The following is a 22,558-nucleotide window of genomic DNA, read 5'->3' as shown; positions in this document are numbered from 1 at the left end:
CCGTCTGATAGCACTTATCGACGCCGAAGCAAAATACTATGCATCTCTGGTGTTGATTGACCTTATAAAATGGTCTGAAGACAATAAGAAGATTCTGGTAAACCAGACAGGGTTTCGCAGGGGCATCGGCACCATGGCCAATGCCACGGCAATAAGTTTAATCGCCGAAAAGAGCATGCAAAACCATCAAGCATTGTACTCCTGCTTTGTTGGCTTCAAGGCGGCCTTTGACCGAGTCAGACGTCAACTACTCTGGTCCAAATTAAAGCAACAGGGCCTGCCGGATACAATTCTAAACCCTATAATGGACTTATACACAGACACCTGAATGCAGGTAAAGATTTCCAATGGGCAACGGCTAACACGCAAGATCCGTACACATAACGGATTAAAACAAGGCTGCGTATTGGCCCCCCATTTCTTTAATCTGTTCATGGCAGACTTAACCACAAGGCTGCACGGGATTAACACCCACCCACCGCGGCTAGGAACCCTAAGGCTAACACATCTCTCCTATGCCGATGACGTGGTGCTTCTCAGTCAGACAAAAATAGGTCTGCAACGCCTCCTGCACGAACTGGGTGAATACACAAGGCTGAACCTTCTTGAAATAAATACTCAAAAAACAAAGATCATGATAATAACTTGCCTACGCAAAGCACAACCACTTTTTGTCCTAGATAGCAAGAAACTGGAAGTAGTGGATAGCTATAAGTACTTGGGAATACAATTGGACAGACGCCTTAACTTCTCCCAGCACTTCGACGTCATCGAAAAAAAGAGAATGGCCCTGTTACACGCATTCAACAGTATTTCCAAGCAGCTAAAAAGCCCCCTGTTTAATCCACTTCTGACAGTCATCAAAGCCAAACTACGCCCTACCATAGCCTATGGCAGTGTGTTACATCATGGGAGAAGTGCACAGCTTCTAGACAAAATTCAAACTAGAGTCTATAAGCGGGTATTCAGTTTACCGGGTAATGCTTCTCCGGCACAGGTCCGACTTGGGTTTGGTCTACAATCTCAATAACTACAAATAAAATACGACACAATTAAGTTCTGGTACAACATCTGGATGCACAGGGAAACAGAATTCAACTCTGCCACGTGGGAGGCCATGCATAATAGTCCCAATTCTCAGTACACCAAGTTTCTAAAATTGTCCCTCATCACAACCGAACTTGCTTTGTTATGGCAAACCAAACTCCCGGTATCTTCATTCAAGCAAGTAGTCAAAAAGGCGGCAAACAGGCATTCGCTGATCAACGACAAGTCAATCCTCAGTCACCGTTTGCATGCCTGGATGATAATTCAATCGTATAACACGTCCAAATCCGCAGCCTATCTCGGATTCCCCTTTTCATCATATCTCAAACTGAAATACCTCAGCTTAAGGATGGGTAACTTGCCAACAAATGCAGATCAACCGGATAGGAGTTAATCAGACTCCAAGGAGTGTGAATTATGCGGGGCCGCAAAACAAGGCCTCATCCACTTATTTTGCATCTGTCCTGCACTGGACCAGGAACGTCGGCACTGGTTAAAGGCGAAGTATAATGAACATGGAACACGCACCTGCCGCTCAGCCATTATACAAGTCCTGTGCACAACAGACCCACAATTAATCTGCAGATCAGTGAAGTTTGTTTTGAAATTCGAAAACAAAAGAGGTGCCACGGCAAAGAGCCGTTAAAAATCCTGAACACGTTTTACATAAAGAACCCATAAGAACTCTGTATTTGCAACCATGTAAGAAGTTCACGTTGTAACATAAAGAACTAATAAGAACTCTGTAACCGCAATCATCCAAGAAGCCGTATTGCCAATCTCTCCCTGTCGAAAGTCTCAGACAAACACGCAGTAGATTGAACTAAACTTTCCTCATTCTTGAGATAAGTAGAGTTGCATCTGCCGTTTTTCACTAGTTAAGGGATCTACCCAAATTGAGACTAAGTTTGTGAAAAAATGGCATTCTCTGTGTAGAAATAACACAATATCGGATAATGTAGTTCAGTATAAATTTCCCTAACATGTAACATATATTTTATCAATGTTTTTAAATTTGAATCTCGCACGCATATTGACCAATTTTATATTGATGTACTTTTTACTTTTGTAATGGTTTTTATTAACTACACAATAAAAGTCTGATTACCTACCACTCTGGGTGCTGTTGCGAGGCTGTCAATAGGGTTTGCTCCAGCAGAAGGAAAAACTGGTAAAAATGTCAGAAGTCTTGTTATTGCTGCCCATCTTCGCGCAAAACCTCAGCAGCAAAACTTAGGGTGGACACCCATCGATAGTGGAAGCGATGAGCCATCATTGTACAGATATTCTGATTAATCCAAGGATTTACAATTTGCATTTCACACCTTGCCAACTCTAGTATGTCTCAATGTTTGGCACATTTTTGTACCCATGCAGCGACAGGACAGAACATTAATCCTAAAGCAACCTGAGAACATAGTATCTATCCATGTATTTGTAGCAGATATTTCCAGGTAATCTTTCGTCCAATACACAGGGTTATTTTATAGCTTTTCGTTTTCAGTTGCTCGTTTATGGCAGCTGTGGTTGGACTATCAACACTGATTATGGATTAACAGCAAAGATGTCAGCATTACTGTAATTGTGTTATGTTATGTTAAGCTTTATTTGTAGAGTGCACGTACACTAGGTTGGCTTCTTGTCGCTGATCTGAAGGTGTTAGAATAAGGTGTTACTAGTATGCCTGTTGAAATAGCCATGTTTTCAGAAGTTCATGAAAGCTCATGAGGTCTGTGCAGGATCTGATCTCCAGAAGCAGGGAGTTCCAGTATTTGGGGCCCAGGGTGGCGAACCTTGTCCCTCAAGCGCGTTTTATCCTGAAAGGAGGTGTGGTCAGGAGATGCAGATGGGCAGATCGCAGGTTGCGGGTGGGGATGTACCTATTGATCAAGCTGTTGATGAATTTTGAGTCTTTGTTATGCAGGGATTTGAAGATGATGCATCCCACCTTGAAGGCGCATCTCTGGGTTATTGGGAGCCAGTGTAACTTCTTCAGCAGAGGGGTATTATGTTGGCGCCTGTTTTCTTGAAGGATAAGCCTGACCGCCTGGTTGTGAACCACTTGAAGGCGGTTGGTGAGGTAGGCCAGAATGCCAAAGTAAAGGGACATGGCATAGTTGATGTGGGATACTACCATAGTGAGAACTGCCTGTATTTTTGTTTCCTGATTAAGGAACCTGCTGATTTTCCTTATTTTTCTTAGCTGGAAATAGCATGTTGAGATCACAGATCCAATTTGATTTTTCATGGTCAGGTCATTGTTGATTAGGACTCCCAAGGGTTTTGCAGATGTAGAGGGGACAGGGGTTTGTCCTAGTTCTTTAGGCCAGAAGTGGGAGCTCCAGGAGTTTGATGGGCCTCCTGTGAGTATGACTTTCGTTTTGTCTGGATTTAATTTGAGGTGGTTGCTGTTCATCCTGTCACGGATAAACAGCATTATCGTCTGGAATTTGTGGACAGTGGTAGGGGAGTTATTGATCAGGAATATTAGTTGAAGGTTTGGACTTTCTTTTCTTTTCTTTTAATGCATGTATCAGTGGGAGAAGGTATAGACTGAATAAGTGAGGGGAGAGTGAGAAGCCCTGGGGAACACCGCAAGTGTTTTTAATCTTGGGGGTTATGAAGTTTCACTTCTCGTACAGCTTGGTAACGGTTTCTTAAGGAGCTTATTCATTTGAGGACTGGTCCTTGGATTCCTGCATCCATGACGCGGTCGACCAGGGTTTTGTGGTCGACCGTGTCAAAAGCGGCAGAGAGATCCAGTAGCACTAGTGCTTGGGCGTGTCCTCCGTCCGCTTTCTCTCGCAGGGAATCCAGGACTGACAGTATCATTGATTCTGTGGAGTGAGCTGGGCGTAACCCTGCCTGGTGAGGTTCCAGGTAGTCTGACTGCTCCAGAAAGACAGATAAGCTTTTGGCTGCGTGGGCTTCGAGTATTTTGGCCAAATAAGGAAGCAGTGAGATGGATCAGTAATTAGTGAAAGTTCCTGGATCAGCTCCTGGTTTTTTCAAGAGGGGGATAACAGATGCCTTTTTGAAGGTATCAGGTACATAGCCCTGGGACAGTGATTTATTTAAGAGGGCCATGGCTGGGTCTGGGCAGGCCGTGAAGGCTTCCTTTAGGATCCAAGTGGGGCAGCAGTCACTAGGAGAGCCAGATTTTACTTTGGTCATAAGGTCTGTGAAAACTTCTTGGCTTAACATTGGGAACTGTTCTAGCCTTTGTGTGTTTTTAGGTTTCGTTTGGCAAGTGGGCTTTGTACATATGGGGATGCTTGCTTTGATCATTTTAAATTTGGCAATGAAGAAGTTATTCAGGGAGTTGCATAGGGATTACGAAGGTGTGATTTTTAAAACCACTTTGTCAGGGTTTGATAGATCATTGATTATTGAGAAGATGTCCTTTGATCGGTTTTTGGAGGTGAGGATTTTAAGTGAGAAGTATTCGCCCTTTGCAGTCAGAATAATTTTTTGTAAGTTCTAAGGGCTGTTAAATACGTGTTATTGTCATCAGGTGAGTATTTGCTTTGTTTCCTTTCTGCTTGGCGCAGAGCAAGTTTTAATTCTTTTAAGTCAGTGGAAAACCATTTCTGGACTTCGTGGCGACTTGCTCGTTGGATGTTCCTAAGAGGGGCATGTTTATTGCTGGCTGTCAAGAGCCAGTCCGACAAGTTTTTCTCACTCTCATCTATAGAAGATTGGGTGATGGGCATTGTATTGGCCAGGGTTTGAGAAATTGAAATTTGTTGATGGTGTTCCAGCTCCTAAAGTATCTAGGGTCCGTTTGGGGAATTTTAAGATTGGCCAGGTTATTTATGGAGAATTTAATTAGATGGTGATCTGACCAGATACAAGGAGTTACACCTAAATTTGTCATAGTCAGGTTTGTGGACCATACCTGGTCTAATATATGCCCTTTATTGTGTGTAATGGAGGTGATATGCTGGCTGAAGTTTAGCCCCATAAGTAGGTCAATTAATTCAGCCGCGTGAGGTCCACCTGCTGGGTCATTGGCCCCAGTAGTTGAGATCACCAATGAGTAGTATTTTCGCATGATTTGTTATGAGATGTGTCATCTCTTCGCTCGGGGACTATGGGAAATGTGGCATGCTCTGAGGTGGTCTACAGAGTATGACACAGACTAGAGGGGCAGAATCGGACTCTAGTTTAATCACTAGGTTCTCTACTTGTGGTAGGTCCACGGGGGTTAATACTGAAAATTTTAAGTCTTCAACCCCCCCTCCTATTTTTCACTGGTGGCGGTTAGCTTGGAGGATGAAATAATTGCTAGGTAGTGCTGCTAGGATATCAGGGGAGGAGTCCTGTGTTAGCCAGGTTTCTGTTAGCAATAGGATGTCTGGTTCTTCGGTCGCCAGTAGGTTGTGTGTTTCAAGTTGGTGACTGACCAAGAAACAGGTATTTAGATAAATAACTGTTAAGAGTTTTACTTTGTTTATAGCATTGAGGTTCGTGCTCTTACTTGGATGTGTATATTCACTGACATCTGGGAATGAGAATCTTTTTACCCTTATCCCATTTGCGGCTATTTTATTTACTTATTTATTTAGGATTTGTAATGCGCGTAGCTGCCTCAGCGACGAAGCTTCCCAGCGCAACCAGAAATCCATGAGACCAGGACTGAACAGTGAAACAGCAACAGTTAGACTACCTGGGGGGGGAAAGAGCCAGGTCTTTAAGGATTTTCGAAATGCCAGATGGTTCTGCATTGCTCTCATGGTGAGAGAGAGCGAGTTCCAGAGTTTCGCTGCCAGATAACCGAAGGAGTGACCACCAGCCCTCGCTGTCCAGACGCGTGGAACACGGACCAGGGCAAGGTCAGTAATTCGAAGAAGGCGCCCCAGCACATAGTACTCCAAAAAGTGGAGTAGCCCTGGTGGGGCCTGTAGTGTCAAGATCCTATGTGAATAACAAAGTGCCTTAAACTCAATACGCCGGTCAACAGGCAGCCAATGGAGCCTAGGAAGCACATGTGCAACCAAGAGAGATGTAGGCAATGCAACCAAAAGCCGAGCCGCTCCATTCTGAACCCTCTGAAGGTGTTTAATACTTGCCTTGTTGGCACCCAGGTAAAGACAGTTGGCGTAGTCCAATCTGGACATGATGGACGCCTGAAAGATAGTCTGACGCACATTAGGGGGAAAGAAGCTGAGAAATGGTCTGAGGCCACACAATAGCCCAAAGCAGGTCCCAGCGACGGCTTTCGTCTGTTTATCAAAAGTCAGGTCACTGTCGAACCACACGCCCAGATTTTTCACTGCCTCTTTTGGGCGGGGGGTGGGCTATGTTAGTCCGACAGCGCTGGTCGATTGCTAGATTGTTGGAGTGGAGTGATGTGAGTTGGGTCACGGAGTAAGTAGTGATTTGGGCAGAGTGGCTTGCCCTTTGCCTGGGTTGTCCGCGGACGGGCGCAGACGGGCTTGCCTTTGGTGTGCCTTTGGCACACACCCGCTGCACTCCCGTGTTGTTGTCGCCATTTGTATCCCTTGTCAGTCCCAGCCCCTCCCCCTCTTCTCTGATTGGCGCTCGGGTGGCGACTCCACCAGGAAGAGAATCAAGCTGGTGCGGAGGCGGGCCTTGGCGCGGTGAGTTAGGTTTTTAAAAAAAGCAGTGCATCAATTATACATGTGACTTTCAAATTCAAAGCAAGTACAATTTTTAAAAAATAAAGCAATGGTAGCGCTTCACGCCGGCAGCGGCACCTATCTAAGGAAATGCAACGATTAGGCCAAGCTTGCATAAAATATATCAAGGGTGCCACCCATAACACCAGCGGAAACACGATTAAACCATGTGTGCCTAAAATAATACAGGATGGATCACCCGTTATGGCAGGATCACTGTTCTGTGAGGAGTTGAAATTATGTTCAAGAGTATTTTAGAGAACAACGGTCCTAAGGATTTACAATAAGACAGGGAAATGTCAATATAGACTACAATCAGCACTATATTTTTACAAAACGCCCAGCCGGACGTAAGTTTATTCAAGGAATAATGTAGAATTGTATTGGCCCAGAGAGGGGCCGAGGATAGTAGCAAGATAGGGTACAATCCTGTACCTATCCCAAAAAGTTAGAAGAGACAAATCAAGAACAGTTAGATAGAGAAGGGAAGAAATTTTTCAGGCAAGCGAAAAGTTTTTGAGCCAAAAGGTGATTTGTAGGTATAATAAATACAGTTTCAACAAATTCACCCTGCAGTGTCAACAATTTCCAATATACATATTAAATCATATGTTCCACTGCATAATGCGTCGACGTTTCGATCCCTAAGGGCTCATATTACACTGGGCAAAAAATTAATTGAGTGTTCCCTAGGTTTTTGATTCAAATGGGGAACCAAGTCATTCACTCATCTCACTATAATGTCACTCAGCCTATTCATCAATTCTATGCTATAGTAGAACCACAAAGACATAAATTGTGTGTACAAACACTTACAGAATCTTTATTATAAAAACATTTTTGTTTAAAAAAGTATTCGATACATTATAAAACATGAATTCATCATAAATGATTAAAAACAATATCCGTCTATTTTGTGGTGCCTAGACTTGGGTGTTTTTTTGGTCAAATTCATAGGCAAAGAGGTACACAGATCAACACACTTTCCAAGACATCAATTGCAATAAGAAATAATAGTAAAATATACAAAATTAATACATCCCCAACGGGGTTTAGTCGACGCGTTTCGGTGGTTGTGGCAATAAGCCCCACCTTCCTCAGGACAATTCTGATGTACACATATATCTGTAAACAGAAAATACCAATGTAAGAGTACATTCACAATATAATGAACAACTTTATCTCTTCTTTATCACTCTTTTTTGTACTTGTACATCTTTGTTTTGTGGTCCTACTATGCACTTGCATCACTTTAATGGCCCTTAGAACCAACCCCCTTAAGGATCAATATGGACCTGGACATATAGGCTCATATAACCATGCATACATTCATTTCCCTCAACTGCAACATCACGCAATCAATAGGATTGCATACCTCTTCGAATATCCCTTTCTGTTCAGGACATCTATGTGAAGTAAAAACTTCTTTGGCGGCTTATTGAAGTCTCGCTCTACCAACAAGAGAATTTTTTTATTTTTATTAGCTGGATCATTTAATCTAGCTATCGAGTTTTAGGCTTACTGAAATCCCCCAAAACTCCTACCTTTTATTTTTAGGCAAGGTACTTAATTTTGCTCGCGGTATATATCCTTTTTCATTTCTGGCATTTACGTTCAATTCTGCCCTGTAGGGAAGCAGTGAATCACATTAAGTTCCCCCTCCATTGTTATTATTATAACTAGCAACTAGGTTATCCTATCACGGTACACACCTTAGTTAGGGTAATCAGACGTTTACATCGATGTAGTCTTCTGTTAGGTTGTCACAATGATTTTGAATTTATTTAGTCTGAAAAGTTAGAATAATTCCTTTTAGTTGCATGATACCATCCTTTTATGCAACATACCAGTCACAAGAAAACCTCTCTCACCTATTTTTCTTCAGTTCTTTCAGGGGTTGGTATTCTCAGTTAGCCGTTTTTTGTTTTGAAATTTTGCTGATTCCAACTCTAGATAAAGCATGAGTGTACATTAGTCACTTCCCTTTCTACTTTTTAGGAGTCTTTTTACACTTATATGCTCGTTCTGGCTCTCACCTTTTGGTTTCAGGTCTGAGTTCCTGATGTGGTTTAAACCCACATTACTTCTGCTGCGAATTGGACTTCCTTCAATTGTCCTTCTTACAGGGGGCTCTATGAGAAAATATTGTGATGTTACCCCCTTTGTGCGTTATGAACAGCATTCCTTATTCAAAATGACAGTGTTTTTACTTTCAATTGTGCATGCATTGCATGGACGCTATTAAAACTTATGGCTTTACTGAGGATCAGTTCTCCAAGATTATTGCCAGCTCTAAAAATACAAGTGCAACTATTATTACAGATAGTAATTCTGAAAAGTGGAATGCTTTCTGGAATTTAAAGAAGAAAGATGTTCGCACTGAGCTGCACTCTGAATTCCTAATAGAATATTGTAAGAAAGGTATCATCCCTATTGGCCTACAGGTGAAAAACGAACCTGGCCTGTTTGTAACAGATGAAAAATTCATTGAACGTTGGACCTTAATAGCGAATAGGTGTAGTAGGGACTGGATGCTTTTAATTATTGAAACAGCACAAGAATTCATTTTAGTTGAGAGAAGAGACCTTGATAAAATGGAGATAGAGCTAAAAAATAGCTATAGTAATGCCCTAGATGAAGCTAAGAAAAAATTAAGCGAGATAGCAGAAGATGTTGATAGCTATAGGGATTATCTGATAGGAAAAAAAACTAATAAGTTACAAAAAGATCTAAATAGATATAGTGTGGAATTAGTTTACCCCTACACTAAAAAAGATTATTACGACACACCAGCACAAGAAACCAATCATAAAAAACCTGGTACCCATATAGACCAAGGGGACAAAAGAAAAATGTGAGTTTCTCAGAATCCTCTTATGCAAGTACTGAATCTGATGAAGATACTCGTAGCGATACACGTGGCAGAAAGGACACGAATCAAGGTCAGAACAGAGATCAAAGACCTTTTTTAGGGCAACATCAACAGAGAGGAAATCATGCCCCGAGAGGGAGAGGGAGGGGGAATTACCCACGACAAGCGCCACAATACAGACCTATGTATATGAAAACACGCAGTCAAAAAGTGTGGGACTAGGTGCTAAGGAAGCTGCCCCAATAATAAATCTATCCAAGAAAGTACTTAGCAGAGAGGAAGAGAAGGTGTTGAGCTTAGGCCTAGGATATGCCCCTATAGCTAAACCTAATAATTATGAGATCCAAAAAGATTTAAAAAGTCTATTTAGAAAAGTAAGGCTCAAACAATTTTTTCTCTTGTTGGTAGAGCGAGACTTCAATAAGCCGCCAAAGAAGTTTTTACTTCACATAGATGTCCTGAACAGAAAGGGATATTCGAAGAGGTATGCAATCCTATTGATTGCGTGATGTTGCAGTTTAGGGAAATGAATGTATGCATGGTTATATGAGCCTATATGTCCAGGTCCATATTGATCCTTAAGGGGGTTGGTTCTAAGGGCCATTAAAGTGATGCAAGTGCATAGTGGGACCACAAAACAAAGATGTACAAGTACAAAAAAGAGTGATAAAGAAGAGATAAAGTTGTTCATTATATTGTGAATGTACTCTTACATTGGTATTTTCTGTTTACAGATATATGTGTACATCAGAATTGTCCTGAGGAAGGTGGGGCTTATTGCCACAACCACCGAAACGCGTCGACTAAACCCCGTTGGGGATGTATTAATTTTGTATATTTTACTATTATTTCTTATTGCAATTGATGTCTTGGAAAGTGTGTTGATCTGTGTACCTCTTTGCCTATGAATTTGACCAAAAAAACACCCAAGTCTAGGCACCACGAAATAGACGGATATTGTTTTTAATCATTTATGATGAATTCATGTTTTATAATGTATCGAATACTTTTTTAAACAAAAATGTTTTTATAATAAAGATTCTGTAAGTGTTTGTACACACAATTTATGTCTTTGTGGTTCTACTATAGCATAGAATTGATGAATAGGCTGAGTGACATTATAGTGAGATGAGTGAATGACTTGGTTCCCCATTTGAATCAAAAACCTAGGGAACACTCAATTAATTTTTTGCATTATTACCCTGTTCCTGTGGGTGTGACCAAAAGGGTACTCTCTTTCTTTTTTAACTAATCATATTACACTGGGATCATCATCAGGACAATTTTACAGTTAGTGCCTGCATTAAATAACATAAGCCTTTCATGACCCAAAATTGAGGGTGTGGGGGCTCAAGATGTTTCTCCCTCTGCAGGAAGCCTGGGGCTGCTGGTGCTACTGGTTGCAGTCGCCTAGGCTTGGGGTCATTCTTCTATCCGGTGGGGAGGTGTTTCCTACCGGTTCGTAACAACAGGTGCAGGCTACGTTTAGTGTAGCCGTTTTAGGCGGGGAGTCTGTTATCTTCCGATTTCAGAAGCGGGGGAGGGTCCTTCCTGATGGGTCCTCGTGGTTGCTGGCTATGTTAGATGTAGCCGAGCGGAGGGGAAAAGAGTAGATGCTCTTCGTTAGGGAGAAACTGAATTTCGTCCACGAGGTTGCTTGCTTCTGGATGGAAGCGGCGGCGGGGTGGGAGAAGCTCGATCGGCTTCTGCCCTTCACTGGCAGCGCAGGTCCCACCCCGCCGCCGCTTCCATCCAGAAGCAAGCAACCTCGTGGACGAAATTCAGTTTCTCCATAACGAAGAGCATCAACTCAATTGTTAGACAGCCAGTGTAGGGTTTTGTTTTTAAGTGCAGCGTGATTTTCCCACTGTTCTTTCCCTAGTTTAGGCACATTTACTAAGACTGCCACATAAGCCCCACATTCAGGGGGCAGATCAATAGATAGGGGTGCTTTATTTATATTAGAAAACGTGGGATTTAAGTTGCCTACTCCAGGTGTATCTAATACAGGGGGGATTACTAGCCCCTACATTTATTTTCTCCCTTTGATTCTCATTACACTTGGCAATGGCATCTTGTTTAGCTTTATTCTGCAAAAAGTTTTCCTTTACTACTTCGTTATGGTTTAGATTTCCTTAAGGTACCCTCTCTATGTGTTGGTTAGTTGAACTGGATATGGGTGGGTTGCTCCAATGGTGTCCAAAGGGGAATTTTGGGTAACAATAATGCATCGGGCTTCTCAACTCATGCTAGAGGGGTTATGACATGGGTTAATCCCAGATCTGACTACACGATACAACAGGTGCCGGCGGACAGGGAGGGTCGATTAGTGGTCTCCACAGGAAAGGTTAAGGGATTGGAATTGCTCATAGTGAATATCTATGGCCCAAACTTTGACTGCCTGGAGTTCTTTACAACTATGGCTAACATGATGGGGGGAAATGGGAGGATATCAATTCTCTGGGGTGGCGACTTCAACCCAGATAGGAACCCTGAGATAAATAGATCGGGAGGCCCAGTGAGACAGCCGGTAGCAGCAGCCAGGACTATTGAAAGCATCATGATTAGCAAGGATCTAATGGACATGTGGAGAGAGATGCACCTACATGATGGTGGCTACACACATTACTTTGCATACCATAACCTACACACACGTATAGCTTATTGGCTGGCGTTGTTGTCTCTCGTGTCTGGGATTCGCGCTTGTTGGGTCTTACTGTGCACTTTGTCTGACCATTCTCCGCTTTTATTGGTTTTGTACATACCCAAGAAAACAATACCACCGTTTACGTGGCGATTCCCACCCTCTTCGCTTCTGGATCCGGTCTTTAAAGAAGAGATGGCGGAAGCTATTGACGCATACTTCGCCACGAATATTGGCTCTGTGGATAGTTTCCAGGCGATGTGGGAAGCTTTAAGGTGTACATTAGGGGGGTGGCCATGACTAAAAATTCGGGGGTGCTCTGCTCCATTCGACAGAGGTTAACGACCTTGGAAAGTGGAATAGGGGATCTGGAGGCACGACAGTTGGCAGGGAAGGAAGAGGAGGTAGCAGATGCAATGAAGGGCTTGCTGAAGGAGTATCAGGAAGCGGCGGATAGGGAAGTGAAGTATATGGGGAAATATGCAAAGGCGCACACATATGGGGAGGGTGACAGGCCGGGATTGGTGCTAGCCAATATGTTAAAAGCTAGACGCAGTAAAACTTTGATAACTGCAACCCGCACGGAAGGGGGCGATCTTCTTACGGAAGAAGGGGACATTGCACAAAGGTTCAAACAATACTATTCGGAGCTGTACGCATCCCGCTCGTCGAACATGGATGACGAAATCTTAGATCATCTGGAGCACATTAAGTTGCCCTTCCTCTCCGATACACATAGAGAGTTCTTCATGCTCCCCATCGAAAGGGATGAGATCATGGATGCACTTGCGGGGATGCGGTCGGCCAGTGCCCCGGGGAAGGATGGTCATACGGTCGGCTTTTACAAGGCTTTCATTGACATACTGCTCCCCCATATAACTACGTTGTTTGGCAACCTTTGTGTGACAAGTATGATGCCTCAAACCATGAGAGAAGTGATACTAGTGGCTATTCCGAAGCCGGGTAAGCCCCTGGAGGAGTGCGGCTCTTATCGGCCGCTGTCTCTGCTAAATGTAGACACCAAGTTCTTCGCCAAAGTACTGGCCAACCGCCTGGCCCTGCTAGCCCCGGAGCTGGCTGCTCCAGAACGGATGTATGTCCTTACCACGCATACTTTTACAACGCATGCCTTTACCACGCAACTTTTACAACGCAAGTCGTTACAACGACTTGCGTTGGGCGGCGCTGAATAGTGAATACTTTAATTTACTATTTCAACTCCAGTCCCCGTGGATAGTAGGGAAGGTCTTGGATAGTAAATTAAACTATTACCTATCCTAGAATGCCCCCCAGCGCAAGTCGTTGTAACGATTTGCGTTGTAAAAGTTGCGTGGTAAAGGTAGTGCGTGGTAAAAGTTGCGTTGTAAACGCTGTTCACCCACCGGAACAGGCAGGGTTTATCCTGGACAGAAACTTTACCTACAACTTGTGGACGGTATTTCGCACTATACAGCATGTCCGACGGGACACGAAGGCCATCGCGATATTCTTAGATATGGAGAAGGCTTTTGACTCTGTGGAGTGGCCTTTCATGCGGCAAGTGCTGACAAGAATGGGACTGGGTCCGGTTTTTTGCAATTGATGGGAGTGTTGTACAATGCACCATCTGCCCGCATACGGCTGGGGAATCTGGTTACGGGAACCATCCCTATCTCCAAAGGGAACCCGGCTGGGATGCCCATTGCCCCCGACACTGTACACATGGGATAGGATTGAACGGATGTTAATCAAAGTATGGGGTTACTGACTGTAGCACCCATGTGATTTAAACCAATTGAATTTTGTTCTATCACATGCAACTTCTATAACTGTTCACTCACTACCTTCACCTTCGCGAAAACCTTCCTCCCCACCCCCTTTTTTCCTACTCTATGGGCACAAATGCAAATGTTGATTATGCATTGTACATAAGATGTATGATTAAGAGGATGTGAATAAACAACATCCCTCTTAAAATCAGGGTACGAGTAATATGTATCTAAAGTTTGTGAATTTTTTGTGCGCATAAATTCTACATAGTCTGGGACCCTTATCTATGTCCCCCCAGGAGTAGGCCGAAGAACTTCTGGGGACTATACACAACATACTTGAACAGTAAGGGGGGATACCACAATAGAGACTTTACCTACAACTTGTGGACGGTATTCGGCACTATACAGCATGTCCGACGGGACACGAAGGCCATCGCGATATTCTTAGATATGGAGAAGGCTTTTGACTCTGTGGAGTGGCCTTTCATGCGGCAAGTGCTGACAAGAATGGGACTGGGTCCGGTTTTTTGCAATTGATGGGAGTGTTGTACAATGCACCATCTGCCCGCATACGGCTGGGGAATCTGGTTACGGGAGCCATCCCTATCTCCAAAGGGAACCCGGCTGGGATGCCCATTGCCCCCGACACTGTACACATGGGATAGGATTGAACGGATGTTAATCAAAGTGTGGGGTTACTGACTGTAGCACCCATGTGATTTAAACCAATTGAATTTTGTTCTATCACATGCAACTTCTATAACTGTTCACTCACTACCTTCACCTTCGCGAAAACCTTCCTCCCCACCCCCTTTTTTCCTACTCTATGGGCACAAATGCAAATGTTGATTATGCATTGTACATAAGATGTATGATTAAGAGGATGTGAATAAACAACATCCCTCTTAAAATCAGGGTACGAGTAATATGTATCTAAAGTTTGTGAATTTTTTGTGCGCATAAATTCTACATAGTCTGGGACCCTTATCTATGTCCCCCCAGGAGTAGGCCGAAGAACTTCTGGGGACTATACACAACATACTTGAACAGTAAGGGGGGATACCACAATAGAGACAACAACAGCGATTGAAGATGGGACTGTTTTTCCCATCTCTCAGTAGATGGTGCCATCTTTCGACACTGGGTACACATACCTTGCGGGGCGACGGGAGGTGATTGGATTGACGGACGGCACAGGTGACTTCGATGGTAATCAGACGATAGCTAGGGAAACTACTAGGAGGGAAGAGGTTTAGCGGGCCACGATTGATAGGCTCCATGGTCATTGGCTGAAGAACGAAGTGGGAGTACTGATAGTGGTAGGCAGAGTTGACATCTCTTTGTTTGTTATAAAATTTGAGTAATGTTTCCGATTACTGGTGCACAGTGTACGCTCCTGACACGAAAGATGGGAGCTACGATTCTTAATTGTGACGCTGCCCTGCCTCTTGGGTGTGGGATAAGAAGCTGTGTAGAACGCTAAACATTAACGAGCTGCCCGCCTTAGAGTTGTGGGCGTAAAGCTGTGCATACCGGTGACAACTTCTGAAATAAGAATCTCCAAAATAAAAATCTTAAAAATAAAAAAATGTCACTGCAATCATAACATAACGGGTGTATTTGTAAAGTGCAGAAATACCCGTAGGGGTCTTGGCGCTGAATAACAGATGTTTATTTTTACCCAACTCAATATAACTCATTTTATCAACCTCAGATGGATGAAAGGCTGAGTGGACCCGCCGGGATTTGAACTTGTGAACATGAGGTCAAACACAGGCCCCTGCAGTTGCTGCTTTAGTCCACTGAGCCACCAAACCCGGTTGGTCATGGGACCAACTACAAGAGATCTCCACACTCTAGAGCCTGGGCACAAACGCACAAGCTCAAGGAGTGCTTACAATCAAGGTAACCCTCTCCTGGGATCCTGGGCACAAGGCCCCAGGAGACTTTAAGAGGCATCAATTTCTCAAAACATCTGAGAGTCTGCTGCCACCACTGAAGGCCCCCCACAACATTTCTGAAACATGTTGGTCGTGCCTCCTAATCCTCCTCCAGGGTACAAGGGCCTCAGGACTCCTCACATGCCCCTCTAGGGTACATGGCCCCTCACATGCTTCTACAGGGTACAAGGGCCTCGGGCCTTCTCACATGCTCCTCCAGGGCACAAGGGCCCCAGGCCTCCTCACATGCCCCTACAAGGTACAAAAGCCCCATGCCTCCTCACATGCCACTCCAGGGTACAAGGGCACCAGGCCTCCTAGCATGCCCCTCCAGGGTACTAGGGCCCCAGGCCTCATCACATGCCCCACCAGGGTACAAGGGCCTGCTCACATGCCCCTCCAGGGCACAAGGGCCCCAGGCCTCCTCACGTGCAAGTATTGACTATGGCAACGCCATCCTCAACGGAATCCCCAAGGTCCACCTTGCTCCAATTAAAGATGTGCTCAACCTGGCAGCCAGGCTCATCACAGACAGCAAACGCTTCGATCATATCTCCCCAGCTCTCAAATCTCTTAAATGGCTCCCTATCGAAGGGAGATCAGCTTACAAAACGGCAAGCATCACTCATAAAGCACTCCACCAAGACACTCCGCAGTACCTATCCAAGAAACTCCTCATTGCTGGTACCACTCGTCCTCTGAGAAGCACCAACGCCCTCCTCCTAATCCCTCCTCTGCATAAAAAGAAAACCACACAATCTCGCTCCTTCTCTGGCAATGCCCCTACTGTCTGGAATACCCTCCCTAAAAACCGGCGCTGTAACCCCTCGTACGCCAGCTTCAAAAAAGACCTCAAAACCCACCTCCTTAACTACTACTGGGGATCCTAACCTGTGCCCGACTCCTGATCTCTTTTCACCATACCGTATTTTTCTCAGTAATATATTTCTTTCTTCCAGTACCCCACTCTACCTATAACACCTGCATTGTATCGCTCCAGCTCCTGTTTCAATCCTTCTTCATTTGTAATCATGTTGTTTTTTAGTTTGTTATTATGCTTTTTATACCGTGTTTGCCTTATACTGTCCTGATCATTTATAGCGCTCTGATACCTCTGGGTCTAGCCAGCGCTATATAAAACCTTTAAAATAAATAAAATATAAATGCCCCTCCAGGGTACAAGCCCCCCCCCCCGCCCCCAGCTGCCTGCAGAGGTGGGGGGGGCTCCTTGACTACAAGATCATGGGGAGGGGGGACAGGGCCGTCTCTGCTAGGGTGACCAACCGTCCGTAAATTTCACGGACAGTCCGTAATTTCGGCCGTCTGTCCGTTGTCCATGAAGGATCCTTTAACGGACGCCATTTGTCCGTAATTTTAACCAGGCACAGCTTCCACCCACCTCCCGTCTTAACTCCGAGGCTTTTTCCAAAGCTCAGATACCCAGCAGCATTGGAGAGGCACAGCGGGATGGCCTCACGCCTCCAGCCCTTGATGAGCTGTTAAGAGGTGCTCGAAGGTGACAGAGGGAGGGGCTGTGGCTTCAGGAGCAGGGGCTCCTATTCAGATGCAAACAGCTCTGAATGCGTCTATGCAATTTAGAAGGGCCGCTGCCTCACACATTCCCTTTCTGCCAGGGCCCCAAACTTCCTAGAACCGGCCCTGATTGCAGCACTGGTTCTCTTCACAGAGCGGGTCTTCAAACATGCAGCCTATAATGTAATAAAGTAAAGAAATGGCACAATCGCACCCACACTGATTAACAAAGTATAGAGAACAATCAGTTAAATCAGTTCTCTTGGAGTATCTCCGTAACGTACTGTACATCACAGTGGGGGCTGGCAAAACTAACATTTTGGACAGGGAGCCTGTCTTCGCGTTGTCTTGTCCAGCAGGGGGTGAGGAGCCCTACCCCACCCAGGAAGAGACCAAGATGATACTAGAATACTGCATGCCCACCCCTGTGCCCACTCTGGTGGATCCTGTTCCCCCTCCTGTGATCGCTCCTGCCCCCCCCCAGTGATGGCTCCTGTGCCCCCCATGTGATGGCTCCTACCCCCCCCCCCCCGCCTGTGATGGCTCCTGTCCCCCCTGTGGTGGCTCCTGTCCCCCTCCTGTGGTGGATCCTGTCTCTGCCCTGGGTGACTTCTGTCTCACTCCTGGAATGGCTCCTGCAGCGAGGGTGAAGTTCTTGATGGGCTTCTTCTCAGAAAGGCTCAGCTCAAAATTAATATGAAAAGGTGGGCGAGTGAGTAAGTGAAGGGATGGGTGGATAGCTGGATGAATTAGTGAAAGGGTGAGTGGATGAATGAAAGATTGAATTGAAAGATAATGAGAGAGGATGGATGGATTGATGGAGTGGAAGGATGGAAGAGAGAAAAGGTAAATAGCTGGATGTATGGGTGGAAGGGTAGCTGGATGGGTAAAAGGGTGGATGGATGAGTGAAAGCGTGAATGATGAGTGAGTTGATGGATGGGTGAAATGATAGATGATTAATGAACTGATAAGTGCAAGGGTGAATGGATGGACAGATGAGCGAAAGGGTGGATGCATGGACGGATGAGTGAGTGAAAGGGAGGGTAGATGGACAAAAGGATGAATAGATGAGTGAAGGAGTGAAAGGAGTAAAAGGATAAATGGATGAGAGAAAGGATGAATGCGTGATAGGGTTAATGGATGGATTCATGAGTGGATGAGTAGATGGGTGGGTGGATGGATGGAAGAAGGATTGCTAAGTGAAAGGGTCGATGGAGAGAGAAAGGGAGGATGGATGGATGACTGAAAGGATGGATGTTTGGAAGGATGAGTGACTGGGTGGATGGATAGTAAGTGAAAGGATGGCTGGATGGGTGAAAGGGTAAATGGCTGGATGGATGAGTGAATGAATGGATGATGGGTAGAAGAGAGGATGGATGAGTGTACAGATGGATAGGGTGAAAGGGTGGATGGATGGATGATGGATGAGTGAAAGGATGAATGAAGGGATGGATGAGTGAAATGATAGATGGACGGATACATGATGAATAGGTTTGCAAATGGTTTGACCTCTGATGTGTCTTTAAAACTTATCCAATTGTCCTGAAGTTTTGTCCTGAATTTTGACCTACTGTCCTGAATTTGTGTCCTGAATTTTGACCCTTTGTCCTGAATTTGCACCCATAACAGTTGGTTACCCTAGTCTCTGCCCCTACCGACCACACTCCTATGCACACACCTGATGCCCACGCACGTGCCCGGGTGCCCCGCCCCCTCCTCCACACCCTTTATACTGACGTCATCAGCCGCCTCCAAGCGCTACCCACTCGCTCTCAGCATCCAAAGCACCTGAAGCCATCGACTTATCTCTGCTTTCTTTGATACAGCGCTTCATATCCACCTGAGTGTGTGTCATCGGCAGCTCTGCAGCGCCTGCCCGCGTTTGAACAGCCTTCGAAGCGCTCTGCAGCCGGGGAGCCTTACTCGGAGTTCACAATGACAAGACTGAGCATGCGCAACTCAGAGTTCCGCGTAACCAATGACTGAGCATGCGCATCTCGGAGATCAGTCCCGTATCTCCGAGCATATCTCTATCTTGTACCTGTGTCGCGGTATCATAGCGTTGACGCTGTGCAGAGCCTAACAATTGAGCATGCGCAATCAAATGTCACTGTCTTGTATCAGTGTTTCAATATGTACGCATGCGCAGTCGGATATCCACGTCTCGCACCTGCCTACCTATGAAGTCGGGCAATGAGCTTCCTTGTATCATGATCTGCACATGCGCAGTCGGATAGGAACACCTGATTCCTTTCTCTATCTACGCGTGCGCAGTTCAGTATGTGTAGTATCTCAGTGTCTGAGCGTGCGCAGCTGGTGATCGAGGCGGTGCCGTGGGCGTCGGATGCGGCCGGTGCCCAGAGACCGGTCCCGGTGCGGGTAGAGCGGGTGCGAGGGCCGCACAGGGGCCCAGAGCAGAGAAGGGCCGCACAGGGGCCCAGAGCAGAGACAGCAGAGCGACCGAGGGTACAGACACCCTGGGCGTGATTTATTTATTTATGCGTTTTTATCTCGCGCGGACTTTACCCGAAGGTGTCAGAGGCTTCACAACAGGAACAGAAATGAAGACATGAGAAGAAGATTACAAGTGAACAAATTACAAAAGCAAATGTAAAGTTTCATGAGGTAAAGGTAACCATTGTGAGCAAACAACATACAAGAGGAGCAAACGGTGCAATACAGGAGGAAAAATTGACAAGTGTGCAGGTTACAAAGGCACAATTAGAGCTATAATACTGCAATACATGGCAGGCACTCAAGCACAAGAGCACACTCGGAGGGCACTTCCATAGTCATGGAGAATTGAATTTTCAACAACGGGAGGTCTTCCTTCAGACAATAGAGAGGGCGTGAATTAACTTTGGAGGTGTCTTTGAAGGAGGAGAACTTTGAGGTCAGTTTTGAAGGTCTAGGAGGAGGTGGTGGTCCGGAGCTGAGGCGGGAGTGAGTTCCAGATTCTCACTGCATTGCCTGAAAAGGATTGGGCCATCGATCTTTCCTTCTTAAAAATGGGTGGTTCCAGCAGTAAATTTTCCACATTATGTGATGGTCTAGAGCCTCCAGAGAGTTTCAGTTTATTCGCCAGTTAGCGAGGAGAGGAGGAGTGCAAGGCTTTGTGGGTGATGCAGGCAGAATTGTAGGTACAGTCTGCTGCCACATGCGTGACACTTCAGAGCCCTATGAGTGACAGTCTGTTGCCACATGCGTGACACTTCAAGGTTCTATGAGTGACATTCTGCTACAAATGCGTGACACTTCAAGGTCCTATGAGTGACTGTCTGCTGACAAATGCGTGACACTTCAAAGTACTAGGAGTGACTGTCTGCTGACAAATATATGACACTTTCCCGCATGTAAAACCAAGCCATAAAGTCAAAGAAGTCACCACTACACAGCTCTGTGTAGGGGAGAGGATGTGGTCTGTCGGCTAGATTGCTGACTTTGGTGCTGGAAACCAGGGTTCCAGCCTCAGGGTCATGTCCACATCCTGTGATTTCGGTCCAATCACTTAATCTTCCTGTGCCTGAATGTGCAATGTAAAAACGGTGCTCATGTAAAGCATTCCAATACCTTCGGGTGAGTTTGCGCTATATAAGATCTGCAAAAAACAAAATTGTCAGTTACAGGCAGCACAACATCACTTTCTCGTGTTATTTATTTATTTATTTAAAATATTTATAGAGCGCGACTGTCACCTGGCAGGTATCCTGGCGCTGTTGGCTACTCCTAGAGGTTCTTAGACGGGGGTTGAACTATGGTTGGGGATTTAAAGGGACGGAGGAAAGAGCCAGGATTTAATTTGTTTTCTGAAGGGAAGGAGGTGAGGGATTTGACGAATATCGACAGGCAGTGTTCCACAACTTGGCAGCAGCTACTCTGAACGATCTTCCCCCAGTCCTGGCCTTCTTACATCTGGGCACTTTCACAAGGCAGGCAGTTGTAGACCTAAGTGTTCTGGTGGGAGTATACCACGAGAACAGACGTTGGAGAGGCCTGGGTCCGGCACCGTGTAGTGCCTTACAGACCAGGCAAAGGGCTTTAAAGGCAATGCGTTGCTTCAACGGCAGCCAGTGCAGCTCGGCCAGTGCTGCAGTGGCCGAGGATCTCCTGGTCCACCCAAGGGCCAGTTTGGCTGCTGCCGACTGAACTCGTTGGAGTCTGTCCAATAGTGTCGCAGGGGATTCAAACAGCAGCGCATTACAATAGTCTAGGCGACTAAGAATAGTGCACCTGACTATCAGTGCTCGGGCAGAAGGTGGTAGTAGAGGCAGGACTTTGCGCAATGAGCGCATAAGGCCTGAGCAGGTAGCGACTGTTCTTGAAACCTGCGTTTCCATGCTTAGTTGGTGGTTAAGCATGACGCCCAGGTTGCGAACACTGGTGACCGGTGGCGGGTTGTTAGAGTTTTCCGGGGGCCAGAACTCAGCAGGCAGAGGGCGCGGTATACGGCTCGCAGGGCAGAACAGAACCTCGGTTTTCGAGGAGTTAAACTGGAGGGAGTTTCTGTGCAGCCAGCTTGCGGTGTCTCTTAGACAGTTGTGCAAAGCTTCTAAGGGGATGGAATCCTCGCCCTCCCAAGAGAGAAGGAGCTGAGTGTCGTCCGCGTAGTTTACTGTGGTCATGTTGTGTGATTTAATTAGAGTGACCAAAGGTTTCAAGTAAACATTAAAGAAAATCGGGCTGATGGAGGAGCCCTGGGGAACACCGTGAGGGACAGGGGAGAAGGCCGATTGGAAAGGGGGGAGGGATACAGCCTGTTTTCTGTCACTGAGGTAAGAGTGGAACCAGATCAGGGCCGTGCCGTCGATCCCTGCCTCTCTCAGCCGCTCGAGCAGAATCCCATGGTTGACAGTATCGAATGCGGCAGACAGGTCTAATAGGATCAAGGCCACAGCTTGGCCCCTGTCTGCGCGCATTCGAAGCTCCTCCATGGTGGTGAGCACAGCGGTTTCGGTGCCATGGGCTGGGCGAAAACCAAATTGGAATTCGTCCAGAATGTGGTGCTGCTCGAGATGGGTTGAGAGGCAGTTACTGACCCAACGTTCCAGCACCTTCACCGGGAATGGCAGAAGTGATATGGGGCGGAAATTGGACAAGCATTCTGGATTGAGCGTGGGTTTCTTCAGAA

At 45.7% G+C, this 22,558-nt stretch overlaps 1 protein-coding gene across 1 annotated transcript in view; it reads right to left on the bottom strand.

The window, feature by feature from the left end:
- The window catches only part of LOC147709822 (uncharacterized), a 62,371-nt gene extending 42,976 nt beyond the window's left edge, over positions 1–19,395 (bottom strand). Inside the window, 1 exon segment of the mRNA XM_086928270.1 lies at positions 19,271–19,395. The gene's annotated coding sequence lies outside the window, so the exon portion shown is untranslated.
- Between the last annotated feature and the right edge of the window lie 3,163 nt (positions 19,396–22,558).

The sequence above is a fragment of the Lissotriton vulgaris genome, chromosome 6, assembly GCF_964263255.1.
Source record: "Lissotriton vulgaris chromosome 6, aLisVul1.2, whole genome shotgun sequence".
NCBI lineage: Eukaryota > Metazoa > Chordata > Amphibia > Caudata > Salamandridae > Lissotriton > Lissotriton vulgaris.
Note: the sequence above shows the minus strand (reverse complement) of the source record. Positions and strands in the feature narration are given on the sequence as shown.